Source organism: Toxotes jaculatrix, chromosome 19 (genome assembly GCF_017976425.1).
Source record: "Toxotes jaculatrix isolate fToxJac2 chromosome 19, fToxJac2.pri, whole genome shotgun sequence".
Lineage (NCBI taxonomy): Eukaryota > Metazoa > Chordata > Actinopteri > Toxotidae > Toxotes > Toxotes jaculatrix.
Window position 1 is genome coordinate 3,030,377 of NC_054412.1, and position 12,412 is coordinate 3,042,788.

Genomic DNA, 12,412 nt, shown 5'->3' on the forward strand with positions numbered 1-12,412 from the left:
CTCACTCCAGACCCAGCCAACATATTCTGAATATACATGTGGAAAATGAGTGCCAGTACATCCTTGTAGGTTTTCCCTTCACCACTCTTGTATTAAACTGCAGCTGTAAATGTATTCAATTATACTATTTCATTAAAATGATAAAGCCTGCACTTCACACCGTCCTTCATTTCATAAAGTTCTAGAGGGAGCTCCATCTGTCCTTCACCAGGTTTGGTCCAACTGTAGTCTCAGCCTGAGCAGTCCAGACAGCACTGACTTGTTTTGGAACGGTGTGACAGTCTTTATGCCTCATCTATCAAAGTACATACAAGGACAAGGTCTACGTGACAAATGGCGCAGACGTGGAAAGGTCAGCTGGCTTATACAAGCACATGTTATTGGCAAGAAGGTCAATTAAGAACTCCAAAATCAGAGGTCTGGTCTTTTTTTTTTTAAAGTATCTAATCAGAAATGCATTTTATGCACTGAATACAAGTAAGTACATGATGCCACAGCACTATGAATACAGACTGAACACCTTTGACTGCTGATAGCATGAGACCAACACTGGCCTAAAAACACCACTAAAATTCAAGAAGGAGACCCCTTGTCCAGAACATATTATCCACTGAATTTTATATACTCGCCATCATTTACTCATGGCAATTTAGTAGGCAGTTTATTAGGTACATCTAGCTGAAACCAATGCAGTCTAATATAACTGTTTTGCAATAAATCCTCCTTTCATGAAGTTTATAATGTTTACTTATTGAAATTGTTTTGGAGAAGTGTTTATTTAACTGTATAATAATTTTGGAGGAGGTACTTTGTGGTGGTGCTGGACTGTATTGGATTATATAAAGAGAGGTTTCTGTTATTTGGCCTACGCTCACTGATATAAATGGGGTGGACAAAATAATAGAAATTCCCTTCCACATAGTGTAATTCAATTCAACAGCACCAGACGCTGCAGCCTCCACAATGACCATAAAGTTGAATCAACACATCACTGAAACAGTTTCAATAAAACTGAACATTATAAACTTCACGAAGGGAGGATTTACTGCGGGACTGCTGTATTAGGCTGCATTAGTTTAAGCTAAGTGTACCAAATAAAATGCCAACTGAGTGTATATAAAAGAGAGCTGCAGAAGCAGTTCAGGAACCACATCAGTGGAACGCCAAGGATGGATTCACCTGTAAAACAACTATATGGATGGAATTTAACTGTCAAGGAGAGAAACTGCATTAGATTAGCTCAAAGTCCTTGGATCAAAATATTCAAATAAGTAGATATTCTTATGTATGTTAAAGGTTCCCAACATTTAGTCACACTGTTTCATATTCATGTATTTTCATACTCGATCAATCTTCTACTTGTTTTCTCGATTAATTATTTGGTCCATAAAAATCTGTTAAAAATTGTAGCTACACTCAAAAAAATTTAAATTTACTGTAATTCCAAGACAAGGTCATGGAAAAGAAGCAAGTTTTCACATTTGAGAGGCTTAAACAAGAGAATGTTTTTACTCTTTTCATTAAAAATACTTAAAGGAATACTCAATAATCAAATTGTCAATAGACTAATGATTCATGGATTAATCACTGCAGCTATAAACACAAGGAGACAATCTTAATAATGTTCACATCCTGTAGCGACTGTTTGCACCAGAAAAACAAAAACAACTAAGCGACTTAACATTATACAAAATGTTCAACAAGAACTGAAGGTCTGCGCCACAGATCAACCACAAAGTCCAGAGATGACTGTGATGTTCTTAGCTCGCTTTGCATCGACCTTTTTCCTTGAAATACTGTGGCAGTTCTGAGCAGATGCAGACTCTGAAGATGGGGAAAAGGAAGTGCGAGATTTCCAGTCATCTTGCAAACTGGTTGTGTTACCCGAAAACTGACTGAACACAATGCCACAGCTCAGCTCAGACATTTTCTACACATGACGGCACTCTCTCAGGCCCATAGCTCACAAGCTGACTGATTACAGTCAATAATTACAGTTCTGTGCACCCTATAATGACGGTGGTTTCACAGCACATTCAGAGGAAACGTCCTTATCTTTTAACATTTGTTTGTATAAACATGGCACTTGACACTGTATGTTCAGTAAACACGTACAAAAAAATAAAGTGCGCACACAGAAACACACGCTCAGCGCCGTCCCTTTGAAAAACAAGTCCATGAAGGATGCAGTTTATTTACATCAATTATACTTTTCTCAGCCTTTGCGGGTGATGTTGCCATGATCTAAAACATTTAAAGCAACAGTATGCAGCCTCCGCTGAGACGCCTCTGTAGCCACAAGTCGCAATTTACAGGACGCTGGAGAATTAAACTGTTTGGCTCCAAGTCCAAGCAGTTAAAGGGACTGGAAGCAGCGCACCCTCAGAGGCTGAAAGTAAGAAAATAAAGCTTATTGATCGCTCTGGCAACAAACACAAAACCATCATGTCAAACCAGGACTCACGCTGTCCACTCAAGTCAAGTCAGCATCCGGCTAATCTGATTGACCAGAAACCTCTGAGCCCACAGCAGTTGTGTGCTTAAATGTAGGTGTGAGGAGGACGTCCAGTGGTGTACAGGGAGAGAAATCCAGCCCTGGATTTATCCACTGGGAGCGGTCCGGAGGGCTGATTACCAATGAACAGCATATACAACATGGCCAGTGAGCCCAGTCCTGGAACACACAGGCAGCATGCTCTCATGTGTCTGTGCATGTGTCCCCTCAATGACAGGCACACAGACAGGGTTGGTAAAAACCTTATGGATTTTTTTTTTTTTTTGACAGTTCACCGATGTGGAGGCCCACCAGGATTTTCCCAGAATGCCCAAAGGCCAGTACATCATTGAGCCAGTATCTTCACCTCTGACATGGTGTCCTTACTGAGCCGTTTGGGGAATGGAGTGGAAATGCAAGAGGAAGTAAGTGCACCAGCAAAATGATTTTGAAGCTTCAGTTTTAAGGTTAAATAGCTACACGACATTGCTTTAAACGCAGTGAAACTTTCCTGTGGGATTGTCAGTGATAGGCATTACATTAAGTCTCCCAAGATTTGTTTTATACTTTATGCAAGAAAAGAAAAATTTGTGTTTGTTACAGCGCTAAATTTGCTGTGGAAGTAGTCATCTAACAGATGCTTCCCTCATTCAGTACTGGCTCTGGAACTGACAAAATGTATTGTAATGGCACAACACTAGTTTGTTTCCAATGAAATAACGAACAAACACAAGACTGTTACATCCTCTTTATCCTAATTCCATTCACCGTAATCCCTCGCCCCTGCACAGCAAGCCCACTGACTGACAAGAGAAACATGGGTAGCTGACACTCTGGGCTCCAACTTAGAAAAGGCTGTTTCACTACCATCAACCAAACTAAACACTGTTTGACAGGCTAAGGGACAGTCAATGGTGCAGATACGGCACTCAACAACAAAAGGGGAGATTTCAGCTGGACAAATCCGGTCATTTACATGCTTAACCAGGCTCCTCACAGGTGTTATTCACATGTTTGAATTGGTAAATACCGGCTCTCTATCTCTCATAGAAAAAAAAATGAAAATCTGAGTAAAATAACACTGAAACTACAACAGACATCTGAAGTAGAAAATGACACTATATACAAAAATCAAATACATGCGCAGGAGTAACGGAAAACAGTTTTCTTCCCTTGGGATAAAATGTTCAGATCATTAACAACCATTCAAAGGCAGCATCCTGTCATTAGGCAGGTTCTTAGCGTAGCTTATTTATTTGTAATACACTTAAAATCAAGGTCAAAATTTGGTGAAAACCTGGTAGGGAGAAACTGAGAAATTACTCACCATCTCACCAGGGGTTTTACGGTGAAGAGACCGCTGCAGCACATGTAAATGCAGTATCGTTCCGTAACCTGATTTCACACAGTAAGAAGCTTTCTTGTGCGCAGTCAGTGGCATGCTGCCTTTTGTGTAGTCACTGCTCACTGCAGTCATCACTAGCACCGTCACCAAACCTGTTTTTCCTTTACACATATTTACACGTCGAGCGCTGCCAAAACGTTGTGGTACTGGCAGCCCGACCTGAGACGAAAACCACACCTCAGTGACCTGCATTTCAGCTTATTCCTTCTGACTTGAATGATCAGAAGGACCAAGAGTCTACAGCCAGGCTTGGCTGCGAATTAACTATGAATGTTTGGGAAATCCATCCAATAGTTGTTAAGATATATCAGTCTGAATCAAAGCAGTTGACCGACTGACGGACAAACAGTGCCATCCACAGAGACACGGCACTAGCATGGCTACAAAGCATCTTTACTGTCCCTAACCAGAAACTTGTCCTCGTGCATCTATGATGTTTATTGGATGATAACGTCAACCAAGCAAATCAGTTTCTTCAGAGTAAGAGCCAAAATCAATAAGTGTTGCTGGAGAGCTCTTCCTGTAAAGCAGCTGCACAATATGTTGAGTCTGCAGCATGTTAACACCGACATGTCAACTCAGCTTTTTTTAAAAAAAAAAAAAAACATTTCTATGTTGTATTGTATTTGTTTGCAATACCATGAGTGGGTGGAGAGCTGACAAAAGCAAAACAAACACACAACAGTAGTATGAAAACACCTGTGGCATGTAAAATCTCCACAGCCTACAGCCAGCAGTTATTTGCGCTGCGTCATCCCGACACACAAATCTACCACTTCCTTTCTTCTTACAGCTCTTCTAACCTCTGTCACTGCCCGCAGTCTAGACATCACAGATGCTACAGGTATACCGTTTCACAGCCACACTTCTGTGCAATAAATCGTCCTGTGACTCCCGAGCAAGACCAAGCACTCGCATGCTATTTACTACTACGGACGTTTTTCATGATGATAATTAGAAGACAGTGTTTCAGTCTCCTTACTACTGCTATCACTGCTCCACTCACTCACATCTCTATGATTTGACCTTGCCTCATAAATCTCTTAGCCCTGAGCCACTAATGGCCAGTATAAATGAAGTGAAAATGAAAACGGGATGTTCTCATTGACTAAGAAGACACTGTGTGAGCAGGACTCTTGCTGGAGCTTTTCGAACCTTCTCCCACAGTCCACGTCCAACGAGTTATGGCCATGTAATTAGCTGAGTTGTCTTGATCATTGTATTTCCAGTTTATCTGCTGCACATCTATTTTTCCACCTTGGGTGGATGAATCAGTTGGGATAAAACATGAATCGAGTTCAGGCATCTTCAAAAGGAATCACTGAATGCACAAGAGGCTGCCCAAGACTTTGTTGTTTTTCCTTTTCCACACTGCGCAGCTTCAAATTCATTCACACTGTCCCAAGGACTTGTTACCAATGTGTAAAGTAATGGTGAGCTCTAAGGGATTAAATTAACTGCAAATAATCTTCTTCATAAATATATGTGTTGGAGTATCTTTCATAATAAAATGGGAAGTAAGAATACTGTATAATCACGTATTGATGGATTTATCATGGCAGCACCTGTACAGCATCTTTCAGGCATCCCTGACTACAAAGAAGTGCTGGTAATTCGGTTTAGTGTGACTACTATGAACGCATGTATTTTAAGTTTGTAATAAAATTAATGACACCAAGTTAATCATTTTAGAAACATGAACTGCTTTTTCAAGCAATGACTGATAGAGAAAAGTAAAGTTTTAATTAGAGGTATCACTCATTTTGGGAGATCATCAAACTGGCTCGCATAAAAAAAAACAAAAAACAGATATTACCAGGGGTTAAATCATATTTCTCCTCCAGTGATAACAGGTGCATCTTTAAGAGTAGTCAGAGCTTGTGTTGTCTTTGTTTAGGGCCTCATCATCTAAAATTTATTCCTGGTTTCATTTCCCTCACTTGACCCCAAACTTTATCCTCAGTTTGGAATCGAAGGGACAAACTTACAGTCGCAGTAAACATACTGCCATCTGCATCCAATTGTCATATGGAACAGGTTTTGAGATTATGCAAACTTCAGTCTCAGATTGAGTATACAGGAGACCTAAGGCCATTAATCTTCTTTATGGGTTCAGCAATAACAGTGATACCACAAGAACAAAAAAAAAGTGAATATGGTGCCAAGTTACAGCTGTTTTAGGTGCAGAAATAACAAATACCCAAGAAAAATGTAAGTGCTAACTGAAACTCGCACGGCAAGTTGGTGAAACTTTGGAAGTCTCTGGCCTCCCACCTATTTAAAAATCCCGGCACACTGACACCTTTATGCTCCAATTCACAAAAGGTGTTTACACCACCATATGTTCATTACACACTGTTCGCTCCACATCTAAGGTGCGATACCCACAACTGTTTAACTGTTAAAACCTCCTCTAATTCACTTGACAATGTCCCCAAGCGAAAGGCACACACCCAGTCACATCAGCAGAGCGTAATGTACAGTACCTGTGAAAAAAAAAAAAAAAAAGTTCCTCTACTTCTTTATCGCTTACTCTATTCCCAGGATCATCATCCTGGTAAAGGTATTTCGTTAAAAACAGCCACTCAAATTCACACTGGAAAGTAAAAACTGTTGTGTGAGTTTTCTTATTGCAGCCTGACCTTGTTCAGAAAAACTGGACCACTGGGGCTTGACTGTTAACTCGCTCACAACACCACAACAACTACTCCCCGTGCTCTGTTTTCTCATTTGCCCTATCAATTTCCTTCTGTACGCTGTCTTTCTGTTTCTCTCATTCTTCGCCTTTACCTTTCTCCTTTCCTCCATTTCCTCCCAACCCTCACAAATTCACACAGTCTGCTGCACAAGCCTTTTTTTTTTTCCAAGCGGGAATGTAGGCCATCGCTCTGACAGCAGGAAGGCAGCGAGGAGTCGAAGCAGCGCCGCTCTTCTCTTCTTCCCCGCATTCTGCTCACTTACAGCAGCTGAAGACAGTATGCATAAATGTGTGTATGTGTGTGTTGCTGTCTCGCACTGAGTCAGAGCGCCAGAGTTGAGGGACAAACCACAGCACACAGCAGCCCATGCTACACAGGCTACACCGAGAGCCAATCTGTTTCAGCTTTGCAGAAACGAGAGCTCCTGCACGTCCCATTGCATAATATCAAAGATGATCTGAAACGCTCGGAAAAAACTGTTTATCTACACACACTGATTTGTGACAACACTGATCTGCCAGGACTATGTAAACCGTGGCACCCACACTGCATGCTGAAACTACACCAGAAATGTAGACGTCACACCTGCATCAAAAAAAAAAAAAGATAATTTTCCTTAAGTAAACAAAGAAGGACCCACGAAATGTGGGCTGGTGAAATTTAAGTACAGATTACTTTTAGCCTCACCTGCCAAAAAAGTAGTAACATTCACCCCGACACTACTTTCTAACACAGAGAAGATAAACACAAATTTCCAAAACATATATAAGAGCAAGCACACTGCCAGTTCTGAATCAGTTCAGTGCAGAATCTAGTGTTTTTCTTATATGTGGTCATCAAGATCAAAGTTTAACTCTGTGCATATCTTGGTCACAATAACCGCATTTAAGGGATCCTAGTCAAATATTTATAATATGATTATGTAAAGAAATAAGTATCAGGCTATATATGGAATATGAGTGTCTGTACTGGAGTCATAATCTACTAATTAAACTCCACAGTAAAACACTGAATGAGGTATTTAAAGCAAGCTATGTGTATAATTTGAAAATTTCCAACTCTTGCGCCCCCTTGTGGTAATAACAAAAAAGACAGTATTACAGACATGAGCATACACCACGTGATTTTGTTTCAATTCACGTAACACTACATCATGTACTGTGCATTACACATTTGTGACTCGCCGGCGAGAGAAGCTTTGCTACTATACATCTGTGACTGGTCCATTCAACAAAATAACGCCTTGACGTCACTCCTGCGCCTGGTTCAGACACCGCTTTCAACTTCATCTGGGAGTCTTATTACAAGATGAAGACTTGACATGGGACTATCAAAGTCATCTGGAGCACCATGAACATAAACACCAAATTTCACTGCCATACACCGAATACTTGTATAGATATTTCAGTCTGCAGCAGGGTGGACGGCGACTAAATCGCCATCGCTGCCTTAAAAAACCCACTGGAGAGCGGTGGCTTTCACATGAACAGCTGAGATCTGTGCCGCTAATTTATGAATCGGAGGTTCTCACTAGGCTACACTGGGATGCAACCAAAGTTTGTTTTATTCACTCGTCCTTAGAAAAAAACTCTGCACAGGCACAATTTCATCAGTATAAATGTGTGTTATCATCATCCCCTTACAATAAATTACTAAATCATCCATTTTTCCTACAGTCCTGGGTTTCACTACCCAGTAACACAACAGGGCTTAAATTAAGGGTTGTGTTTATGTAAATGAAGTGGTGGAAAGTTTGCTCTTTTTATCCACTTGAACAACAATCTTTCACTGTTCCAACCACGTCAGCACGGCTGAGTCGACATGTTGCGTCCCAATGGTGACAGTGATTTGGATTTTAAAAAGGAGATGTCAGCAACTTCAATTTGGCTTGATGCTGAACAACAGGACAAACAAATCTCTACAGGGACAACCAAGTAAAGACAGGGCAACGGCATCAAACAGCTCACAGTGCATCCCATCCAAAGAGGAGCAAGATGTTAATACTTATTCAGAAAGATGATGAAGACAAACATTACCTTAATACGCAAAGATTAAAAAAAAAAAAAAAGGTTAAAGTCACTTTAACCTTTGTGACTTTCTGATTCTGAGATACAGATTTACAGATCTATGACAGCAATACCAAACTCTGACAACTGCATACACTGAGAAATTCAAGTGCTACCATCCCCAAAAAGTTGCCAGCCAGCGTGGTAGGTGATCCTCGCTGATCCATTTGCCACCTCAGACAACATTTATCAGTATTCACAAAGAGCTGGATGTTCATTTCTGACTCCGAGTAAAAGCATCAGAGCAACATTTTCACAGGTTGCTTGCCGGTGTCCTGGGGGGGGGTCAAAACAAACAGCATGAACACCTACTACAGCTCCAGTACAAGAATGCTGTGACAGTGGCAGGCAGGCTGCAGCGGTGCGGAGTGCTAAAATGGCTGCTCATTCTCCATACAGACACAGAGCTTAGCTGAGAGGAGGAGGGCTCCCACTCCCAACAATTTGCCTCAAATGTGGCTCATCCTTAGGTAGTCTCAACAGCTTGTGTGTGCAGAGCTATTAATGGAAATGCCATTTCAATTGTTTGCAATGGAATGAATATTAAACACACAAGAGTGTACTCTAATGAGAGATGTATAAATCATCCAGCAGCAACAATTTCCTCCTTCATCTGACTCCACAAACACATCAGTGTGCATTAACTCCGTCTGTTAACTAGAGAGGTGAAGGTAACTACAGCACTTAAGCACGACACCACGCACTGACAAGATTTAGTTAAGGGTCTTTATCTCATCTCCAGATTCAAGGCAAATTCTTTGGAGAAGAGAATGCATCATTTATATATGATATGATATGATATGATATGATATGATATGATATATATGTTTGCCTGGATTTTTTGATGTGTCTTATATGCCACAAGGCAAAACTAATGAGACACTTTTTAATTGAAGTCTGAAGAAGGGATAAAAAAAACACAACAACAATGACTAATCCTTTCAGTTTCTTAGTACAGTGTTTTTGCTTTGCTGTTTACAGTCAGGTTTTATTCTAGGCACAAACTTTGAACTGAATAACTGAGGCCCACACTGAACTCTATATCCTGGCTCTTATCTGGGCTACATCTTAGCCTAGAGAGGCCCAGCTACAATGCTTTCACTTACAACATTACAGAGTCTGCGACACCGACACCGCACAAACAGATAAACTGGAATGATCGAGCGCAGTCAAGCAAAACAAAGTAGTCAGCTCCAACATGCCTACACATAATGAATTTTTTAGAATTTAATAAGTTAAACAAAGAATTAAAGAAGTTATTCAAGAATTTAATTTGATAAAAATGGATTTCTGTGACTTACAAATAACTATATACAGCTGACTGCCACTGAGAAAATTAAGATCTTGAAAATTAGGTCTTGGAATTTGTGATTTTGGGGCTTTAAGAGTAAAACTTAGCTTAATGTCACATGGAAAAACTTAAACGAAACTTTAACATGTTAAAATGGGATCTACTGAAACATCTTCCTACTCTATTTCTAAATAAAACAGATTTACGTTTAAGACACAAAACCCCATTCAACCTTATTATCAGAGATTTATGTTTACATAAGACAGAACTGTCCACCATTTACCCAACTGCTTTAACACCATTTTCTGCAGCACCTCTGGCACACAAAGGCCAAATTTCAAAGTAATCTGAATACTCAGATAGCTGTTATAACCAAACTATTGCACTGCTTTCTTTCAAACAATAAAATTACAAAGAAAAGTAACAATATGTTAAGTGTTATTTAGTTTGGGCATGTCTTTAAAATGCAGTCAATTCACTGTGTGAGAAATTAAAAGAGACAAGTCATTTGATTTTAATTACTTAGTCATTAATAGCTCAATTACTGATTCCTGCAATGGACATAGTGAAAACATGCAATTCAACATGCAATTCATTTGAGAAGCTGATTCCAGTGAAGCATTTTGGCATAGACTAAATGATTAATCAACAGCAAAACCTGCAGATTAATCAGCAATGAAATTAATTAATTATCTGCAGCCCTAATTCATTCATTCACTTGGCTGAAGACACTGACGATTAATTAATGTACTGATGATTGATTAATTTTGTACCAGTTCCACTATATTTACACAGACTAGTATTTAAAACAAATACAAGTTCGTGTCAACTGATTTTCAAATATACACAAAGGGTTGAAAGCTTTTAAGACAGCACCAGGACCACAAGAAATTACAGGTATCTTAATAGAAAATGAACTAAGGTGAATTTAAGGTTAATTTTTCCCATTAGAATAATTAGCTGACGTTAATTAAATGCTAGCATCTCCTCAGACTGTAATCTTACGTTCTTTATCTACTTTTGAGCATTTTCTTACACTCTACTTGAGTTGCTCAGTTGTACGTGAGTTGCCAACAATGAGGGGCATTTTGCTGTACGCCATGAGGTCAACGTGTCCTTTAAGTTTTCGCGTTCAGGACGCAAGTTGCATGTGAATCAAACGAATTGCAGCGACACCTTGAGGCCGATCAGACTGCCTTACATAAGAACAGCCTGATCTCTCTCTCTCTCTCTCTCTCTTTGCAGGTGGCGAAGGAGCAAAATGTCCCACCGAGCGCTGCACGTTATGCATTCAGTCGGAGAAGATGGTGTCGGTGAAATGTAGTAACGTTATGTGGAAAAATCAACAATGAGTCAGGCATGTTTGGAGGCCCTCAGCACCCCCCCCCCCCCCCCCCCCGCTGCAGCGGGCAGTTCAATCATGGTTTGTCAGGATGACATGCTGTCATGCATTTAACTGGGGTGTCTCTTGATTGGCTTACCTGTTTTGTCGTCCGTTTAACTTGTTAATAACGATCCTGCCAACGGGGTCTGGCTGTAAGTTGTCACGCTGGATGATTAATTCCCATGCAAACGGCAGCTTAGACTGTGCGTAAAACAAGCCAGTTAGCTAGCTCAGCTAACCAGCTTAACTTACTGCTTTCTGGCGACAAGGATAGTCAGATGTCTGACTTTTTATCCACTGTTACTTTGGATTGATAATTCTGCGGTCAGCGGTGGCGATCATGGTTAGCTCGAGTGGGTTAGCTTGGAAACCGTGCAAAAGTTGTACGTTAGCTGGCTCGCTGGCAATTTAACGTCAGCTTATGTTGACAAACAAGCCTGCGTGTTTAAAATCACACACGACTTGAAGCTAGCTAACGCCAGGCTGCTAGCACGGTTAGCTTAGCTAGCCAACCACCTTGCTAAATCCAAACCTCGTTCCAAAAAATCCCGTTTCGCCGTGTCCGACTTGTATCCCATCGGCAGTAGCAAATCGTAAGTAACTCCGTGAATCACTTGTGGGTGGTTTCTGTGTTTCAATGACGGCGCACTCGCGTTTGCAAACCCAAGTTATCGCTTTGGTCTCTGCTCTCCGCCATTTCCAATCTCTCAACACAAACAAACAGGGCTGCTCGTGCACGCGGAGCGTCGAGGCACGTTCACGGGGAGGGCAGCGGGCAGAAGCCTCCACTATGTTGATGAAGTAGACACGACTGTCAATTACAGGCCATTAATGAGACGTTTGTATTAACCCAAAACGACGTGTTGTGAGGACACTACATGGAGTAGTCTCAGTGTATTTGCACTCAGTGGTGCGGCACCAAAGTCTGAACCCCAAGCATATGCAACCCCAACAGGCCCCCCTCCCTCCCCTTCAAATTCAGATGTTATGTCTGTATAAATAACCGAATCAGCAAGTAAACACATGCATGTCCAGTGGATAACAGGGTGATCAACATGAATGGATTACTGAAC

The 12,412-nt window shown here is 40.8% G+C and overlaps 1 protein-coding gene across 1 annotated transcript in view; it reads right to left on the reverse strand.

The window, feature by feature from the left end:
• ncoa1 (nuclear receptor coactivator 1) overlaps positions 1–12,026 on the reverse strand; it is a 47,564-nt gene extending 35,538 nt beyond the window's left edge. The window contains exon 1 of the mRNA XM_041063895.1: positions 11,437–12,026. The gene's annotated coding sequence lies outside the window, so the exon portion shown is untranslated. The remainder of the gene's footprint in view (positions 1–11,436) is intronic.
• Between the last annotated feature and the right edge of the window lie 386 nt (positions 12,027–12,412).